Consider the following 16,765-nt stretch of genomic DNA (forward strand, 5'->3'; position numbering starts at 1 on the left):
CATCTGTCCCTGAGCTTTTGTGTGTTGGGAGATTTTTGATTACTGATTCAATTTCTTTTCTGGTTATGGGTCTGCTCAAGTTTTCTATTTCTTCCTAGTTTTTGTAGTTTATATGTTTGTAGCAATTTATTCACTTCTTCCAAGTTGTCCAATTTGTTGGCATACAGTTTTTCATAATACTATCTTACAATTGTTTGTATTTCTTTGGTGTTGGGTTTTTCTCCTCTCTCATTTGTTATTTCATTTATTTGGGTCCTTACCTTTTCTTTTTCAGAAGTCTGGCTAGCGGTTTATCAATTTTATTATTTTTTTCAAAGAACCAGCTATTGGTTTCATTGATCTGTTCTATTGTTTTGGTTTGTTTTTTGATTCTGTATCACTTATTTCTGCTCTAATCTTTATTATTTCCCTTCTTCTGCTGGCTTTAGGCTTCGTTTGTTGTTCTTTTTTCTAGCTCCTTCAGGTGTAAAGTTATGTTGTTTGAGCTTTTTCTTCCACTTTATGGTAGGCACTCGCAGAAAGTTCAAAGCTTGCTTTTCAGAGAACGGTTTCCCTACATAATCAGCTATTGTGTCATTTTGGACCCCAGTAACAAATCCACTAACTGTCTCTGAAGAACCTGAACTCAAAGTTGACTGATGTGTTCCAGCCTAGGGACAAGCAAAACCCTGCATTCCTCACCCTAGATAACTAACTCAAGATCCTACCCAGTTTATACCAGCCCTTAAAACATGCCCAAAGAGAATCTCTCCTCTCCTGGTCCAAAGATAACCTCCTCATGTCAGGGGCTGAATTTTGCCTGGTTTCTATGGTTAAGCCTCCACCCCAAAGTGAACATGGGATGTCTGTTACATACATGATTACTCAATGTTTATGTTCCACATTCCTCATGATCAGTCATACATTTCCCTGCCCTTTTCATCATTATGAATGTCATCTTAACTTCTATGATTATAAGAAAACAAAAACAAAAAACAAAAAACAAAACAAAAAAAACCTTTTCCTGTCCCTGTTTGGGCTTGGAGCAGATTTGAGGCTTACTCTCCTGTCTACTTGTTTGGCTGCTTCTCTCAAATAAACTCATTCCTTGCTGCATACCTGCTGTATCAGTGATTTGCTTTGCTGTGCATAGGACAGAGAGACTAGGGTTTGATTACAATACTTGATTGTCAGTCTTCACATATGGCACTATTTTCCAAATCAAAACAGTGAGACATTGAAATTGGTCCTGCTACACACGTGGCTTTATACACAGTTGTTATTTGAGCAAATGAGCAGAAAAATATAGAAGATGCTCAATTTTGAAAGCACAACCTTTAGTGTTCCTGACCCTCAGAACAGTATCTAAATTCTTTTATTCAACTTACTGCACATTGATGGAATACTGTTCTATTAAAGGCAGCCTCCAAATTAAATTAGTCTGTATCTAGTCAAAGCGCTAAATTGACGGGTGAGGTAATGCCTCCAACTTAAACATACATTTTTGTAATAATTATATTCAACCAGTTTTAAACATGAGGATATTTGGTTCAAACTATTTAAAAGCTTGGTTATATGTATATGAGATGGAACACAGTCATGCTTCAAAGCACGTGGAATCAGAAAAAAATTACAGCAAATTTTATAAGTTTCTTGAAGGTCGATAACAACTGGGAAGTTGTAAGAAAACAGGCAAAACTACAGGGAAAATAACCAGAATTTATAATGACCTTTAAGTCAATAAAATGAAAGTCATAAAAGTGCTTACTTTTTCACTTTTCTATATGGGTATTATTTTGAAAAGTTTCATACACTATACAAAGGATGAAAACTCACTGGGGCCAGATCCACAAAACTGGTATTAGAATATCAATCTTTTATGCAGAAAAAGCATTGTCAGGCAAATATGACAGGCAGCCTGGATGATGAAAAGACAAGCACTGAGTCTATGGACAGACATGACAGGCTTTTAATCTCAGCTTGACCGTTATGTGGGTATGAGACACTGGTAAATTCATTTATTTTTTTAAATTTTTTTAATGTTTATTTATTTTGGAGAGAGAGACAGAACATGAGCAGGGGAGGGGAAGAGAGAGAGGGAGACACAGAATCCGAAGCAGGCTCAAGGCTCTGAGCTGTCAGCACCTGACCTGGGACTTAAACTCACAAACAGCGAGATCATGACCTGAGCTGAAGTCAGACGCCTAACCGACTGAGCCACCCAGACGCCCCTGGTAAATTCATTTAAATTCTTGGGCCTTACTATTATCCTCTCCATGTAATAGAATGCTTGTACGGATTTAATGAGAGACATAGGTAAAAGCCTTTACCATAGTACCTAGAATAAATGGTATTCTCAACAATCCAATTAAAATTTTTTGTAATATGTGCACACATGCACACACACACACACACACACACACACACACACACAGCCATAGTGACAATACTTGTCCTGCTTGACCTTTCTAGAGCCACAGGTGTTTCCAGCAGTAAGTAAATTTTTAATCTTACCAATTTTTTGTAAGAACTCAGAGGTCACAGTCCCCAAGCAACCTTGATCGTTGTTTGTTGCATTTAAAACGTGTACAGCAGAAATAAACACTTTAGATCCAAATAACAAAAAATAAAGTTCAGTCAGGAAGCATCTAATTCAATCAAGAATATACTTTTAAATGCATTTGATATGTTTAAATTAACCTTTGACTTTTTAAAGCAGAAATAAATATAGAGCAGTTGAGTAGGTTTTGATATCTTTTCATATGAAATAAAGGCCATAAACCAAAATGATGTACATTAAAATATTCAGGCCTGGGGAAAACTGTTTCTATTACTCATATGTTGACAGTTTCTTCCTAAATTTGAAGGTCAATTTTTGATACTGTAAGAAATGATATCATTGTCAGTTGGTATCTGGTTTACAGAGCTTAATAAGCTTGCGTTTTTGGTAGAATTTGTTTATATCCGCGATAAAACTAAAATAAATCTATGCGTCACCTTAAAATGTGGTTGAATCGGAGTTATCCATTATCATTTTTAAGCAATGGTAGGACAGTAGCAAAACCAGACAGGCCTTGTTGTTTACAGCCAACAAGGATATAATTAGTTCTCAGCTACCTGCCTCCCTGCCCGGTGGCCATGATGTAGAACCTCACTGAGACAGGGCCACTAGGTGTTTTGACACATTAAAACCATACCTAGAGAGAAATAGTGTATACAAAATTAAAGGTTCTGGAATCCTTTTGTTTGTTTGTTTGTTTTGTTTTAATTTATATTGAATATAATGAAAATTCATATGTGCACATATATGGCCTCATCTATACTATACCAATAGAGTATTATTCTGCCATTAATATAAGCTGTTAGTATGAAAATAGTATTTTTAAAACAACTAGATTTTATAACCTACTAATAATCTCACAGAGAATAAGACCAATAGCATAACCCTGTTACTAAAATTTGTGTTTAGAAAATAAAAATTTGAAATTATAGCTGTTTCAGTTGCACTGTGTTTGTAAATGACATAGATTTCACAAGACTCCTGAATTAACACACAAGTTGTCAATGATGCTTCTATGAATAGTCAACTTGAATTCAATTTTTATCAATATTTTCAAGTAACACCAAAACATCTCACCTAATGGAAATATAAAGCTATTTGTTGTTATGTAGCAAGCACAAATTCATGGAACATACTGCAATTTGTTTTTCTGCTATTTTTTTCATCAGAGTCTTTTATTTTTTAGGTTAGTATGAATGAAACCAGAGCTGTTCATTGAAGCTTTACCTCCCCAGATAGCAGTCTTTTTAGATGAAAAAGGTAGATCCCTCAACTTTCTAAGTAATTTTTTCCAGTTTTGCTATTTATTTTTTTCCCAGTTACAACTTCCTAGCGAAATGTTTCCAGTTTAGTTAGACATCCTTCTCTGGTTCCCTGTATTTCCATTTAAATTCACTGCAGTAGTTATTCCAGTCTAAAGTGATGAACACTGACCTCTGTCAACATATTAGTTTCTAGAAGATGGAGACATGTCCCCCGTACCTAGCACAGTGCCAGGCATATAGGAGATGTGTGTCTGTGTGTGTGTGTGTGTGTGCGTGCATGTTAAAAACACTTAACATGAGGTATATCCTCTTAACAATTTCTAAGTGTTCAATACAGTATTGATAATTATAATGATAGATAGAATTTATTCATCTTGCATAACTGAGACATTATGCCCATCAATTATAAAATCCCTGTACCACCTTCCCCTCAGCTCCTGGCAACTACCATTCTACACTTTGCTTCTATGAATCTGAGTTTTTTATATACTTCATATAAGCGGAATCATGCATTTCTTGTCCTTCTGTGACTTATCTCACTTAACAAGGTCCTAGTGGCATAGCCATATGGCAGGATTTTCTTTTTTAAGCTTGAATACTATTCCACACACTATACATATTTGCTTTGTATAAATAAGTGCCTCAATGTTGGGTATATAAGTATTTACAATTTATATGCCTTCCTGATGAATTCACCTTTTATTACAAGGTGATCTTTCTCTTATTATAGTTTTTACCTTAAAGTCCGCTTTGCTCATATAAATGACCCCTGGGTTCTTTTACTAGTTTTTTGGAATATTTTTACCCATCTATTCTAAGCCTCTGTGTGTCCTTAAAGCTAAACCAAGTTTCTGTATGCAGCATGTTATTGGATCTTTTCTATCTAGTCAGCCACTCAGGTGTTGATGGGAAAATTTAGCACATTTACATTTAAAGTAATCATTGATGGGTATGAACTTACTATTGCCATTAAAACTTCACTTTCCTGCTGTTTTGTAGTACTTTAGTTCCTTTCTTACTCTTTCCTTTAAGATTTGGTGATTTTCTGTAGTACTATGCTCTGAATCCTTTATCTTTTCTGCATTATAGGTTTTCCTGTTGTGGTTATTATGAGGCTTAGATAATCATCTTATAAGTCTATTCAAGCTAATAAGCTAACTTCTAATGCATAAAAAAAAAAAAAAACAACCCTGGTTATTCAATTTCCTTGACTCTCTCTGTTGCTTTCTTCATATTAGATAAAATAACCATCTTTCCTAGTTTTGATAGACTGGTCTCTCACAGGAGATGAAACTTATCAGCCCAGCTTGAGTTTCTGGTTGTCTCTCAAAATGTTTGTGATTCTTCAAGACTCCATATTTGTTTTTAGTGGTTCCAATAATTGAGGGTGCACTAAGACCTATCAGTGTTCCAAAAGGGAAAACCATTCAGCATCTAGGTCCTGGCTTATTAGAAGCTAGACCCTCAGGCAGCAGCTGGGAAAGTATGTAGTTAAGCACCTTCAAGGTAGATAGGTGTTTTGCTGTCTTTTTATTTTTATTTTTATTTTTTTAGAGAGCACATGTGTAAGCAGTCAGGCAGTTAGCTGACTGAGCCAGCCCCAAGAGATAAGTGTTTTTGTCTACCAGGTGATTTTTTTTTCCTGTCTTTTGGGTGGCAATTATAAAACAGCACTAGATGTGAATAGCTCCTTCCAGGGAGATATTGGCAGTGTGCTTGATTGTTACATCAAGCAAGACAGTGAAGCCCGGGGAAGTGCCAACCACCTCCCCTAAACTCCAAAAGGGTGGGAGGAATCATAGCCAGTCCCCCAATGGGAGTTAATTAGAAGCCAGGCCCTCAAGTAGTTTGTAAAGTACACAATCCCCTTTCAATTTTGCCTTCTCCCTCTGTACTGAGTGCTAGGGATATAGCCAAGGTTAATACTCACATACTCTTAGGAAGCTGCTTCTTTGTTTGCTATAGTCCTGTAGGTTCTCTGGATGCAAGCCCATCTGGCTTTCAGAGCTAGGTCGGGGTTTTCTTTGGAGGGGGAAGGACAGTCTTAAAATGTGAGGTGTTAGAAGCATAGGTGACACCCTTCTCTCCTCAGGGAGAAGCTGGAATGTGGGCATTCCATCCTGATTGGATGGCTCTGTGCCAGGGCTGGGGTTTATAGCATGAGTATTGCTCAGTTTTCCTAGCTTTTTAGATGTAGGGACTTTCTCACTTACCTGATGTGAAGGAATCACTCAGTTTCTGGATTTCTCTGGGTGAACTGCTGTGTGTGTAGGTGTACATTTGGTAACCTCAGGAACTTCTTACATAGCCATCTTGGTCTCTCCCCTTAGCCTTCCTCTAAGGTGTGAACCTCATTGTGCTTTTGATTTGCATTCCCACAGATGACCACTGACATTGAGTATAACTCTCACACGTGTTGACCATTTGCCTTTTTTTTAATGTCTATTTCAATTGTTAGCCCATTTTCTAAACAGATTATTAGTTATTTTGCTATTGAGTTGCAGGAGTTCCTTTCGTATTTTGGAAACTATTTCCTTTTGTAATATATGGTTTGCAGATATTGCCTCCATAAGATCCATAAGTTGCATTTTCATCATACGAGAATGGATGGGTAAGGGGTACCTGGGTGGCTCAGTCGGTTAAGCATCCGACTTCGGCTCAGGTCATAATCTTGTGGTTTGTGGGTTCCAGCCTGCATCAGACTCTGTGCTGACAGCTCAGAGCCTGGAGCCTGCTTCAGATTCTGTGTCCCTCTCTCTACCTCTCCCTTGCTGATGCTCTGTCTCTATCTCTCATAAATAAATAAATGTTAAAAAAAATAAAGATAATTTAAAAAAAAGAATGGATGGGTTGGCAAGTACATGAATGTGTCAGCATATACAATTCTATACTTCTCTTGAACACTGTCTTTGTTAACACTTTCTCTCCAATTGTTTCTCAAATTACCAGAAAAAGAGACCAAAGATTATTCAGTTAAAAGAAGTAAGAGGTGCCTGGGCAGTTCAATTGGTTGAGCATCTGACTCTTGATTTTGGCTCAGGTCGTGATCTCAAGGTTTGTGGGACTGAGCCCTGCGTTGGGCTCTGCACTGAAGACATGGGGCCTGAGTGAGATTCTCTCTTCCCCTCTCTCTGCCCCTCCCCTGCTCCCGCTTTCTGAATGAATGAATGAAGTGCAATAAAGGTGCCTGGGTTGTTAAGTCAGTTAAGCATCTGACTCTTGGTTTTGGCTCAGGTCATGTTCTCGGGTGGCGAGATCAACCCCCAAATCAGACTTCATGCTAAGGGCACAGAGCCTTCCTGGGATTCTCTCCCTCTCTCTCTCAAACTTTTTACAAAAGTGAAATATATGAAAACAATAAAATATGTATTTTGTGTAGAATTGTTCTAATTCCACTCAACCTCAACTGACACTTGGGCCAGGATTTTATCAATCCATATTGCCAGTCTTGTGTGTTTGTGTGCCTGTGTGTGTGGCATTTACAAACTTAGGAAAGGGTTTTCATCGCTGTTAGAGTAATAGAAAAACAAAATAACGGACTGTTCCCTAAAGCAGATGGTAGCACATTGCCTTAGGCATTGTTTGCACATATGACACTGACTTTATATTTTAAGCATCTGACATGGTAATTAGTTTTATAAAAATGCCCTTCTTGCGATCCTTTTTCTGATCAATTTGAAATCTACTGCTTGCATTTTAAATGACCCTTCAAGTATGGATTAGACTTTTTTTTTTTCAGTTTTAGGTTTTTGTTTGGTTGTAAACAATGTCCAGCATTCGAACATACAGATACTTCAAATCAATTAGACCTGTAAAGAAGTATCATGTCTCATCTGTAACGGGATGAGAACAGCCATCTTTTATCAGTCGATGTTTTGTACTGAGAGACACACGGTACAGTCTGCAGGCATTTGTACCAAGATGACTTTCAGTTCATTAACCTAAGGGGATGTTCTCACACATTCTTAAAGTCTCCACCCACCTCCCAGCAAATATTTGATAGCAGAAAAGTAGCTGTAAAGATTTAGAGTAAGAATTCATTACTGGCATTAAATATAGTAAACCCAGTTAACAATATATCATCAAGTGTTAAAAATAATGGAAACAAATGGCACTTGTCAAAATAGTTTTTTAAATGGATATTTTCTGAACTACTTGCTTCGGGGTTTTTTTTTGTCATTTTTATAACAAAAAGTAATTCAACAGATCTGGTCAATCAAATTAGTTTTCCACATCATTAATGTGAACTCTGAAACTTTTCCTAAGTTGAATGATGGATTCAGAAGTTCTAAAAGTTTTTCAGAGACGAAGATTTTTAAAAATAATTTGGTGAATGTCAGGAAAACTTGAATATCCATTTCTTTCCAACCCCTCTTAACCAACTTGACCTTCATGTTCCCCTCAGTTTGACTAAACTTTAGAGAGTCTTCTTCCTGACTTTAGGACTCTTGACCTCCCTTTTCTTAGAGCATTTACTTTAGAAAACTTGCTATTGTAAATTCTCTCTTTTGTCCTTTGAAATGTAAATCTTTTCCCAGCCTCTTGCCAGTTTTACAACTCAGGAATGTCTTTCTCAAGGACCTGGGAGTGAACCCTTTGAAATCTAACCGTCAAGAAAGATAAGCCCCAGTCTCCCAGTCTCTGTGGGAGGGTGAGAGCCTACCTTCCAAAGAGGAAGATTAGAAAATGGAGATCTCAGTCACACTGACCAACCTCCTCCTCAGATTCTTCCAAACTTTTCTATTAATTCACTCCAGCATTTAAAAGTCCTCCTGCCTTTTGTTTCAGAGAAATTGAGTTCAGTGTCTCTCCCATAATGCAATAGTTGCATTCCTATTGCAATGATCTCAAGTATCTTCCTTGCCTATTTAATCTATCCCATGCAATTGTTCTTCTGACACTTCAAAATGTTATTTGTTACATGTGTTTCTGGTAGCTTTTCCACATTGTATCATCTTTTATCTCCTGCTTATGCCTCCTTTTTCTGGGAAAAAAATATGGAATAAAGTAGAGAAAGTATAAATAGGAAGATTTTTTAGGAAGTAAGTGTGTTTTTCCTCTCAGTAATCATGTACAATCAGTGAAATGCTCTTTCTTCTCAGGTCCACTGAAACTTTGCGGCACACACATTTGTATACCCCACAGAATATTCACAAAAAATAAATATGTGCATCTGGGGTTATTAAAGATAGTTTTAGATGGTATTTGGGTGAGTGTATTTTAATAGCAAAATATTTAGGTTTTTTTAATTTTACCTTCATTATTACATGACCCAGCATTTCCACTCTTGGGTATTTATTTAAAGAAAAAAAAAAAAAAAACCTAACTTGAAATGATATAGCCATCTGTATGTTCGGTTGTGACATTTATGATAGCCAAGATATAAAAATGACTCAAGTGCCCCCTGACAAATAAATGAAGAAGCGTGATGTGTGTATACACACACACACACACACACACACACACACACAAACACACATGCCCACACAATAAAATATTACTCAGCCTTAAAAAGGAATGAAATCTTGCCATTTGAAACAACATGAATGGAACCTAAGGGCATTAGGCTAAGTGAAATAAATCATATAATTTCTATTCAAAATACATTCTTGAGGGACTGGCTCAGTTGGTTGAGCATCCAACTCGGGATTTCAACTCAGGTCATGATCTCATGGTGCATGAGATTGAGCCCCACCTTGGCTCTGCACTGACAGCGTGGAGCTTGCATGGGTTTTTTTTCTCCCTCTCTCCCTGTCTCCACCCCCACCCCCCAACCCCCCGCTTGTGTGTGCCAATGCTCTCTCTCAAAATAAACTTTAAAAGTATGTATATAACTGAATAACAAACTAGGTGAAGATGTGGCAAGAAAACCAGGATGTCTGGGAAACGGTGTCTTATCTGTGACAAAGGGCTCTGTGATAGGGTTCCTGTGCCACACATTTATAAATTCCACTAAAGAATAAGTAGCAATTATTAGGAACATTCTTGCAATTTGTTTCTGATACTAAGAAATCGTTTATTCTCAGATAAATTTAACAACTGAAATTTAAATGTTACTCAATTAATATTTTACATCATACATTCATTAAGACTAACTAGGGATACCTGGGTGGCTCAGTCGGTTAAGTGGGCGACTTCGGCTCAGGTCATGATCTCACAGCTCAAAGGCTTGTGAGTTCGAGCCCTGCGTCAGGCTCTGTGCTGACAGCTCAGAGCCTGAAGCCTGCTTCCAATTCTGTGTCTCCCTCTCTCTCTGCGCCTCGCCTGCTCGTGCTCTGTCTGTGTGTCTCTCTCTCTTTCAAATATTAAAAGAAAACAAAAAAAAACAATAAGTAAAAGGTACTCTTGGTTCTAGAAAGACAAAAATAGTTACCCTTATCTAAAGGTGTCATAATAAAAGGCATTGAAAAAACATATACATAATTAGCAATTAAAGTGACATGTGATAATTGCTACTAGAAGGTACTAACAGAATTTCTTGGGAGGCTAATGTACTATGAAAGAGAAAGTTGGGAGATACTTAATATAGGGAAGTTTAAATACACGTCATGAAGTTTATCAAGAAGAAAGGAAGAACGACATTCCAGGTGGAGGACCCAGTTTTCAGTTTTTGCCAAGGCAAGAGAGATGCCATAAAACAAAAAGCACACAAACGAACAAAAAGACCTACAACAACAACAACAATAATAGAAGATGTTTGACGACGACGACAAGCGAGGAGTTACTTTCTGGTTTGCAGAATGAGATTGCTTACACAGAATGGTCTTCAGTTCTGAAAAGTAATGTACTTCAAAGTAATTGAGTTTCCTCCATATGAGTATTGTATCAACGGTTCACTCCTTTTTTATTGTCAGATACTATTCCACGGTATGCATACCCTACCATGTTTCCATTCACTTCTTGATAGACAGGTGGAAAAAACTGTTGTAATTATTTCTGTACAGTCATATGCTTACATTTCTGTTGGTAAACATGTAGAGGTGGAATGACTGAGTCCTAAAATAAGATCTTTAATCATTTAAGAGATTGACAAACTATTTTCCAAAGTGATCAGTTGTACCTTCCAACCTGAGCTGTGTGAGAATTGTTCATCCACTTCCTCACCACCAATCTTTTCAGTTTTAGCCATTCTAATAGGCGTGTGAGAATTGTTTGTCTCGTTATTGGGATCTGAGGATTCTTTGCCTATTTTGGATAAATATCAGATTTTCTGTTGGTGTGGGACTTGTCATTCTCTAAGCAATGCCTTCCGAGGAGCAGAGACTTGTAATACTGATAAACTTACATTTATATTTTTTCTTTCAAACTTCATCCCACCGCCTCTGTTTGTTAACCTCTAACGACACATACATGGGGACATTCAAAATTGCCCTTCGTCTTACTGACGCTCTATTTATTTGTAGTCATTCTTTTTTTCTCCATATGTTTCATTTTGGTTAGTTACAATTGCCGGATCTTTGGATTCTCCCATCTGTTCTGCTGCAGAGTTAGCCTTCTGTTAGTTCCATCCAGTGAATTTTTCCATTTACTGTCAATTTCATCTTTGGAATTATCATTTAAATTTTTCTTGTATCTTCCACATTTCTACTTCTGAGAATATGGAATACAGTTATACTATGTGTTTTCATGTTCTCATCTTCTAACATCTGTGCCAGCTCTAAATTGGTTTGAGCGCTGGAGTTTCCTCCTCATTATGGATTGTATTTTTCTGCATCTTTGCGTGCTTTGCAATTTTATATTAAATGGAAAACGTTATACACTTTACCTTGTAGGGACCTGGTTACTCTTTTATTCCTATAAATACTAAGAAACTTCATTCTGGAATGTCATTAAGTTACTTATAACAAGTTTGAATCCTTAGGATCTTGTTTTAAACATTATTAGGTGGGACCAGTGTAGTTCTCGCTGCAGAGCTAACGAGTTATGAGGTCTAGTCTAAGTAGTGGGAACAGGCACTGTTTCCTGTCCCATGTAAACACGGGTGATGCTCCCTCTCGTTCTTGGGAGTAGTTCTTTCCCCAGCTCTGGGTTGTTTTCTAACACGTACATGCTGATCAGACCTCTGTTGCACATTTGAGGGGGCCCTCTGTCATCTTCTGGAGGCAGTTCTCTCCTCTCCATTACTCTAGGCTATCTCCTCAGACTCTTAGCTTTTTGTCCAAACTACATGAGTTGGCCATTTCCTGCCTGGTTTCTTTAACCCTGAATTGCAAATTCATCAATTACAAAAGGCAAAATGAGAGGCGCCTGAGTGGCTCAGGTGGTTGCCTGTCCAACTTCAGCTCAGGTCATGATCTTGCTGTTCACAAGTTCCAGCCCTGAGTCGGGCTCTGGGCTGACAGCTCAGATTCAGATTCTGTGTCTCCCTCTCTCTCTCTGCCCCTCCCCTGCTTGTGCACTCCCTCTCAAATAAATAAATAAATAAATAAGTATAAAAATAAATAAAATATATTTTTTTAATTCGAAAAATAAAAATAAAAAAAACACAAAAGGCAAAATGAGAAGAAACATGAAACAAAGCAATAAACATAGTAATCGCGAGAGGGGGGAAATGAAGAAACAACGCAAAATGAATTGAAGAGGACAGTTTAATTATAAGATCATCTTTCCTGAGTCTGGCAAGCCATGGTCTGGGCAAGGCTAGAGAAGACATGTTCTCCTTTAAGCACATGGAATAGTTTGAAACCTATAAACTGCTCAATTCTGCACGCTTTGCTTTTTACCTGCCGTCTTTATACCTGCTCCCTGTAGTTCACTGATCTGTCTCATTTTATTTGTTTATTCAGTTTTGCTTGCTCTTAACCCATATTATTCTCTTGCACCTGCCACCCCAGTACTGCCCATCACTCAGCCTAAGCATCTGAATCAGTTCATCTAAATTACAATCGATGACGATTACAATCTAACCATCATTTAGAATAAACATATGTAAATGTTAAATGGCCTATAAAATACATGCTACAGCAATTAACTTTAGTAACAACAGTCTTGTTAATTACTTATGTGAAGCAGGCACTTATTTATAAAAGCCTTAAAATCCAAAAATTTTTAACAACGTATATATCAAAAACAAAAGTCATCTTATAAGTTTTCATTGGTGTTTTCCTATCCAAAAAAAATGTGAATTCTTACATATCTGTTCTCAGGGCTACTTTCCTTTCTGTCTTCCTTATAACTATATTTTTGTCTTATCTCAAAATTATCAAACCTAGAATCCTCTGATATGCTGCAAATTTTATAAAATTTGACAAAGCCCTATCATACACGTAGCTATTTCTTTTTCAAAAGCTATAAAAATAATAACTTTACATGATCATGGGTAGAAATGATTTAACAAGATACCACTGGTAAATTTAATAACTGCCTTCAATGACATTTAATCACTTAATTTTTTATTTATGCTTGGCTATTGCTGAAAAGAAAGAGTAATAGCATCTCCATTCAGAGAAAGATGCCACCCAATCACAATCTATAGGTAGAGAATCACATGACTCAACAGGCATAGGAATGTGGTCTTTCACATCCTGGATGACTGTTTCTTTCCTTCCAATGCTAGAAGACAGCATATAAAAAACCCTATCCAATGAAATACAAGTCCTTGCTCTGTGATACTTCTCTGAATTGCTAGGTTGATTATTTGGGAACCAGAAAGACAACCGTTCTTTTACTCCAGCCAAAGCGACATACACCTCCAAGGAGTATCGGACACAACACATTAAATTTTGTTGCCAGCTCAGTCCTGAAATACTAAAATTTTCCCCCACTCCCTATCTGCTTCATCTTTCTTGAGACTTTATATTCTCGGTGGGTTTTTAATGAATTTATGACTAGCAAATCATCGCGGACCACCTTAAAGGAAAGTAATAATTGGTAATGAGGTGTTTTGTTATGAAATAAGTTAATTATGTAAACTTCAGAATAAGTGTTCTAAATTTCCTTGAATACATAAAAAATGTTCCACATCTGCTGATATTTATGTAGGATTGGTGGAAGAAACAATATTTGTGATTGACTATGTGTGAGGCATTATGCTTATACTTTACACATATCTCCATTAAAACGTTTAATGCATTTTTAAAGGTACAGTAGCCAAATGGAAAGTACATGTAATAGAAAATACAATTGAAATTCATGGGTAAAAACTTCAATTTTGATGAAAGAGTTACATATGTTAGAATTCCCTTAGGCTACTTCTACTAAGTCAGCCAGCTCTTTATGCAACAGATGGGTCATATCGACACTGACTTCAGTGGAACTCCGCCATTGAATTTTTGACAAACTATTCACCAAGGAAGTCTTCATCATTAGATATTTGTGCCTTCAATTTTGTAGAAGAAACATATTACATTCAGCTTATCGTGCAGAATTATTGTGCATTAAAATGATTGAAAAAATCTTATTAACTTCTTCATCTTTTAATTTTGTGCGCACGAAGGGGTAGGTACAAGTGTGGAAAATGTCAAGCCACACCAGTTGCTATGTGATCATATCTTCTGACTGTGAAAGGTATATTCATTTCAACCTTACCTTTCCTTTTTGTTCTTGAACCAAAGAGTTCCCTTTCTCTAAAATTACATTTTCCCTGAAATTAAATTCTCTATGTAATTATGTTTAAAATTTTTAATTGTGACATATCTACAAACTGAACAAATAAATATCCTTATGGTTTAAAAATGTGACTTTTCTTAGTAACTGTTATTAATCTGAGGGAAGAGAATAATCAGAAAACAATAATAGTTGACGGGTACCTGGGTGGCTCAGTTGGTGAAGCAACTAACTCTTGATTTTGATTCAGGTCATGATCTCACTGTGCTGAGCATGTAGCCTGCTTAACAGTCTCTCTCCCCCCACCGCCCCCACCCCGTTGTCTCACCTGCTCACACTCTAAAATTTAAAAATAAAAAAAAAAATAAGCTTTCCTTTAACCTCGTCTTCCTTCCCACATTCACAAAATTAATCTTTTAGTCCAGAATGTCAATATCATAGTTAACAATGCCCACTAAGTCCTGTTCCTCCTAGGCAGAACAGATTATCTCCATATTTATACACAATTTTTTTTCTTTTTTTTATGGTTGTTATGCTTTCTGTTAAACCTTATGAACTATGTGAAGACAATAGGGCTTAATATCACCCTAATTCTGGTCACACATGACACATTTTATCCATACTACAGCAACTAACCTCCATATCATTAAATTATTGTAATTCATTTAGGGAATAGGATGCTAACAATGTATAAAACAGGTGCTCCAAAGGCCAATCTTCTACTGAGGAACTGTTCAAGATCTCAAATTTTAAAACTTATCTTTTTCAGGGCGCCTGGGTGTCTCAGTCAGTCAAGCATCCGACTTTGGCTCAAGTCATGGTCTTTCGGTTTGTGAGTTTGAGCCCCGCGTTGGGCTCTGTGCTGACAGCTCAGAGCCTGGAACCTACTTCGGATCCTGTGTCTCCCTCTGTTTCTGCCCCTACCCTGCTCACAGTCTGTCTCTGTCTCTCAATAATAAATAAACATTAAACTTTTTTTTTAATTTACTTTTTCTCATTAAGTTATGACCCATTTTCTTGATATTGTGCCTCTAAACCCATAACTGTGAACACAGTCTATGGCTTGGATTTAATTTGCTCTTCATTCTTACTGCTCCCTATGATTTGGAACCTGCTTCCTTTTTTTCTTTCTTTTCTTTTTTCTGTATTCACTTGCTTCTCTGAACCTAGCATCTTCAATTGTTCCAGATAACAACTTCTCCTTTGTAGCTCAACGTTTCTTTAAACTTCATCCCTAAAGAGCTTCAGATGATCTATTTCTGGACCAAGAATGGATCTGTCTAGCCAAAGGTTGGAATTAAAAAAAAAACTCTTGGGCTTTGAACTTTCATAATTGTCATGAATTATATAACCCTGATGAAACGTAATTTAGGTATTCCCTTTTAGAGACTCATGCTCTGAACTTGCCCCATATCCCTACATACCTATTAACTCAGTCAAGTTATACAAGTATGCTCATATAAGGAAAATAAATCAAGTCTTTGTATTTCCTGTTCACTGACCTTCCCAGTAACATAGTTTCTCATTAGTTTAACTTATTCTAAAAAAAAGAAGAAAAAATGTATCAGAATCAGAGTACCTTCTGATAAAGATCTCAGGAGAATCAGAAAATGTCTGATAAAGACTAAGATTTGAAAGGGCAGACTGGAAACAGGGTACATGCAATACCTTTTATGCTTAACTAGAGAATATACATTTTTATTTTGATCAAATCACATATTTTTATTTTTATAAAAAAAAACAGACCCAATAACAGAGGTAGGTCACACTCATAATAAAAACGAAGTGCATAGGGAAATCTGCTAAGTAAACATATCAAAGAAAAGGTACCTATCATCATTTAATTTGACTCACAAGATAACTTCCTGGTGATCTCATGGATAGAAATTAATAAATATTATCCAAGATTATGTTTTGACAGGACATGTTTGAGACACCTTTTACGTGGTCATGTGTAGCAAGATTATCATATATATTTTAATATATTATTTAAAATCCTCACATTGATTTCTCCTCACATGAGCCCATTAACTTCTCACTCATAACTGCATCACAGAATGAAGGAGGACCGGGCAGAAGAAGATGAGAAGATGAGAGAAAGGAATAATGTATCTTTCTTAGTTCATTGAAGGTTTCTAATTCTAGAATTGATTTCACGTTTTAAAGTTCACCTGAAATCAAGCAGAACCAACACGATTTACAAATTTAGAAGCCTAAATATTCGAAAATAAGATCTGTTTGCTTTGTGCAGGTAGGCATTCATCCAGTTGGTCTAGTATATCAACAGAGCTTCCATACAATACCTGACAAATATTCTTGCTTTTATATAAAACTATTGTATTTTGCCTAAAAACACGTTAGATCATTATGCTTTTCACTGCACGTAAGTTAAAAGAAATAAAGAGAATCATTGTTA

The sequence above is a fragment of the Panthera pardus genome, unplaced genomic scaffold (assembly GCF_024362965.1).
Source record: "Panthera pardus isolate Hobbes unplaced genomic scaffold, ASM2436296v1 HiC_scaffold_15, whole genome shotgun sequence".
NCBI lineage: Eukaryota > Metazoa > Chordata > Mammalia > Carnivora > Felidae > Panthera > Panthera pardus.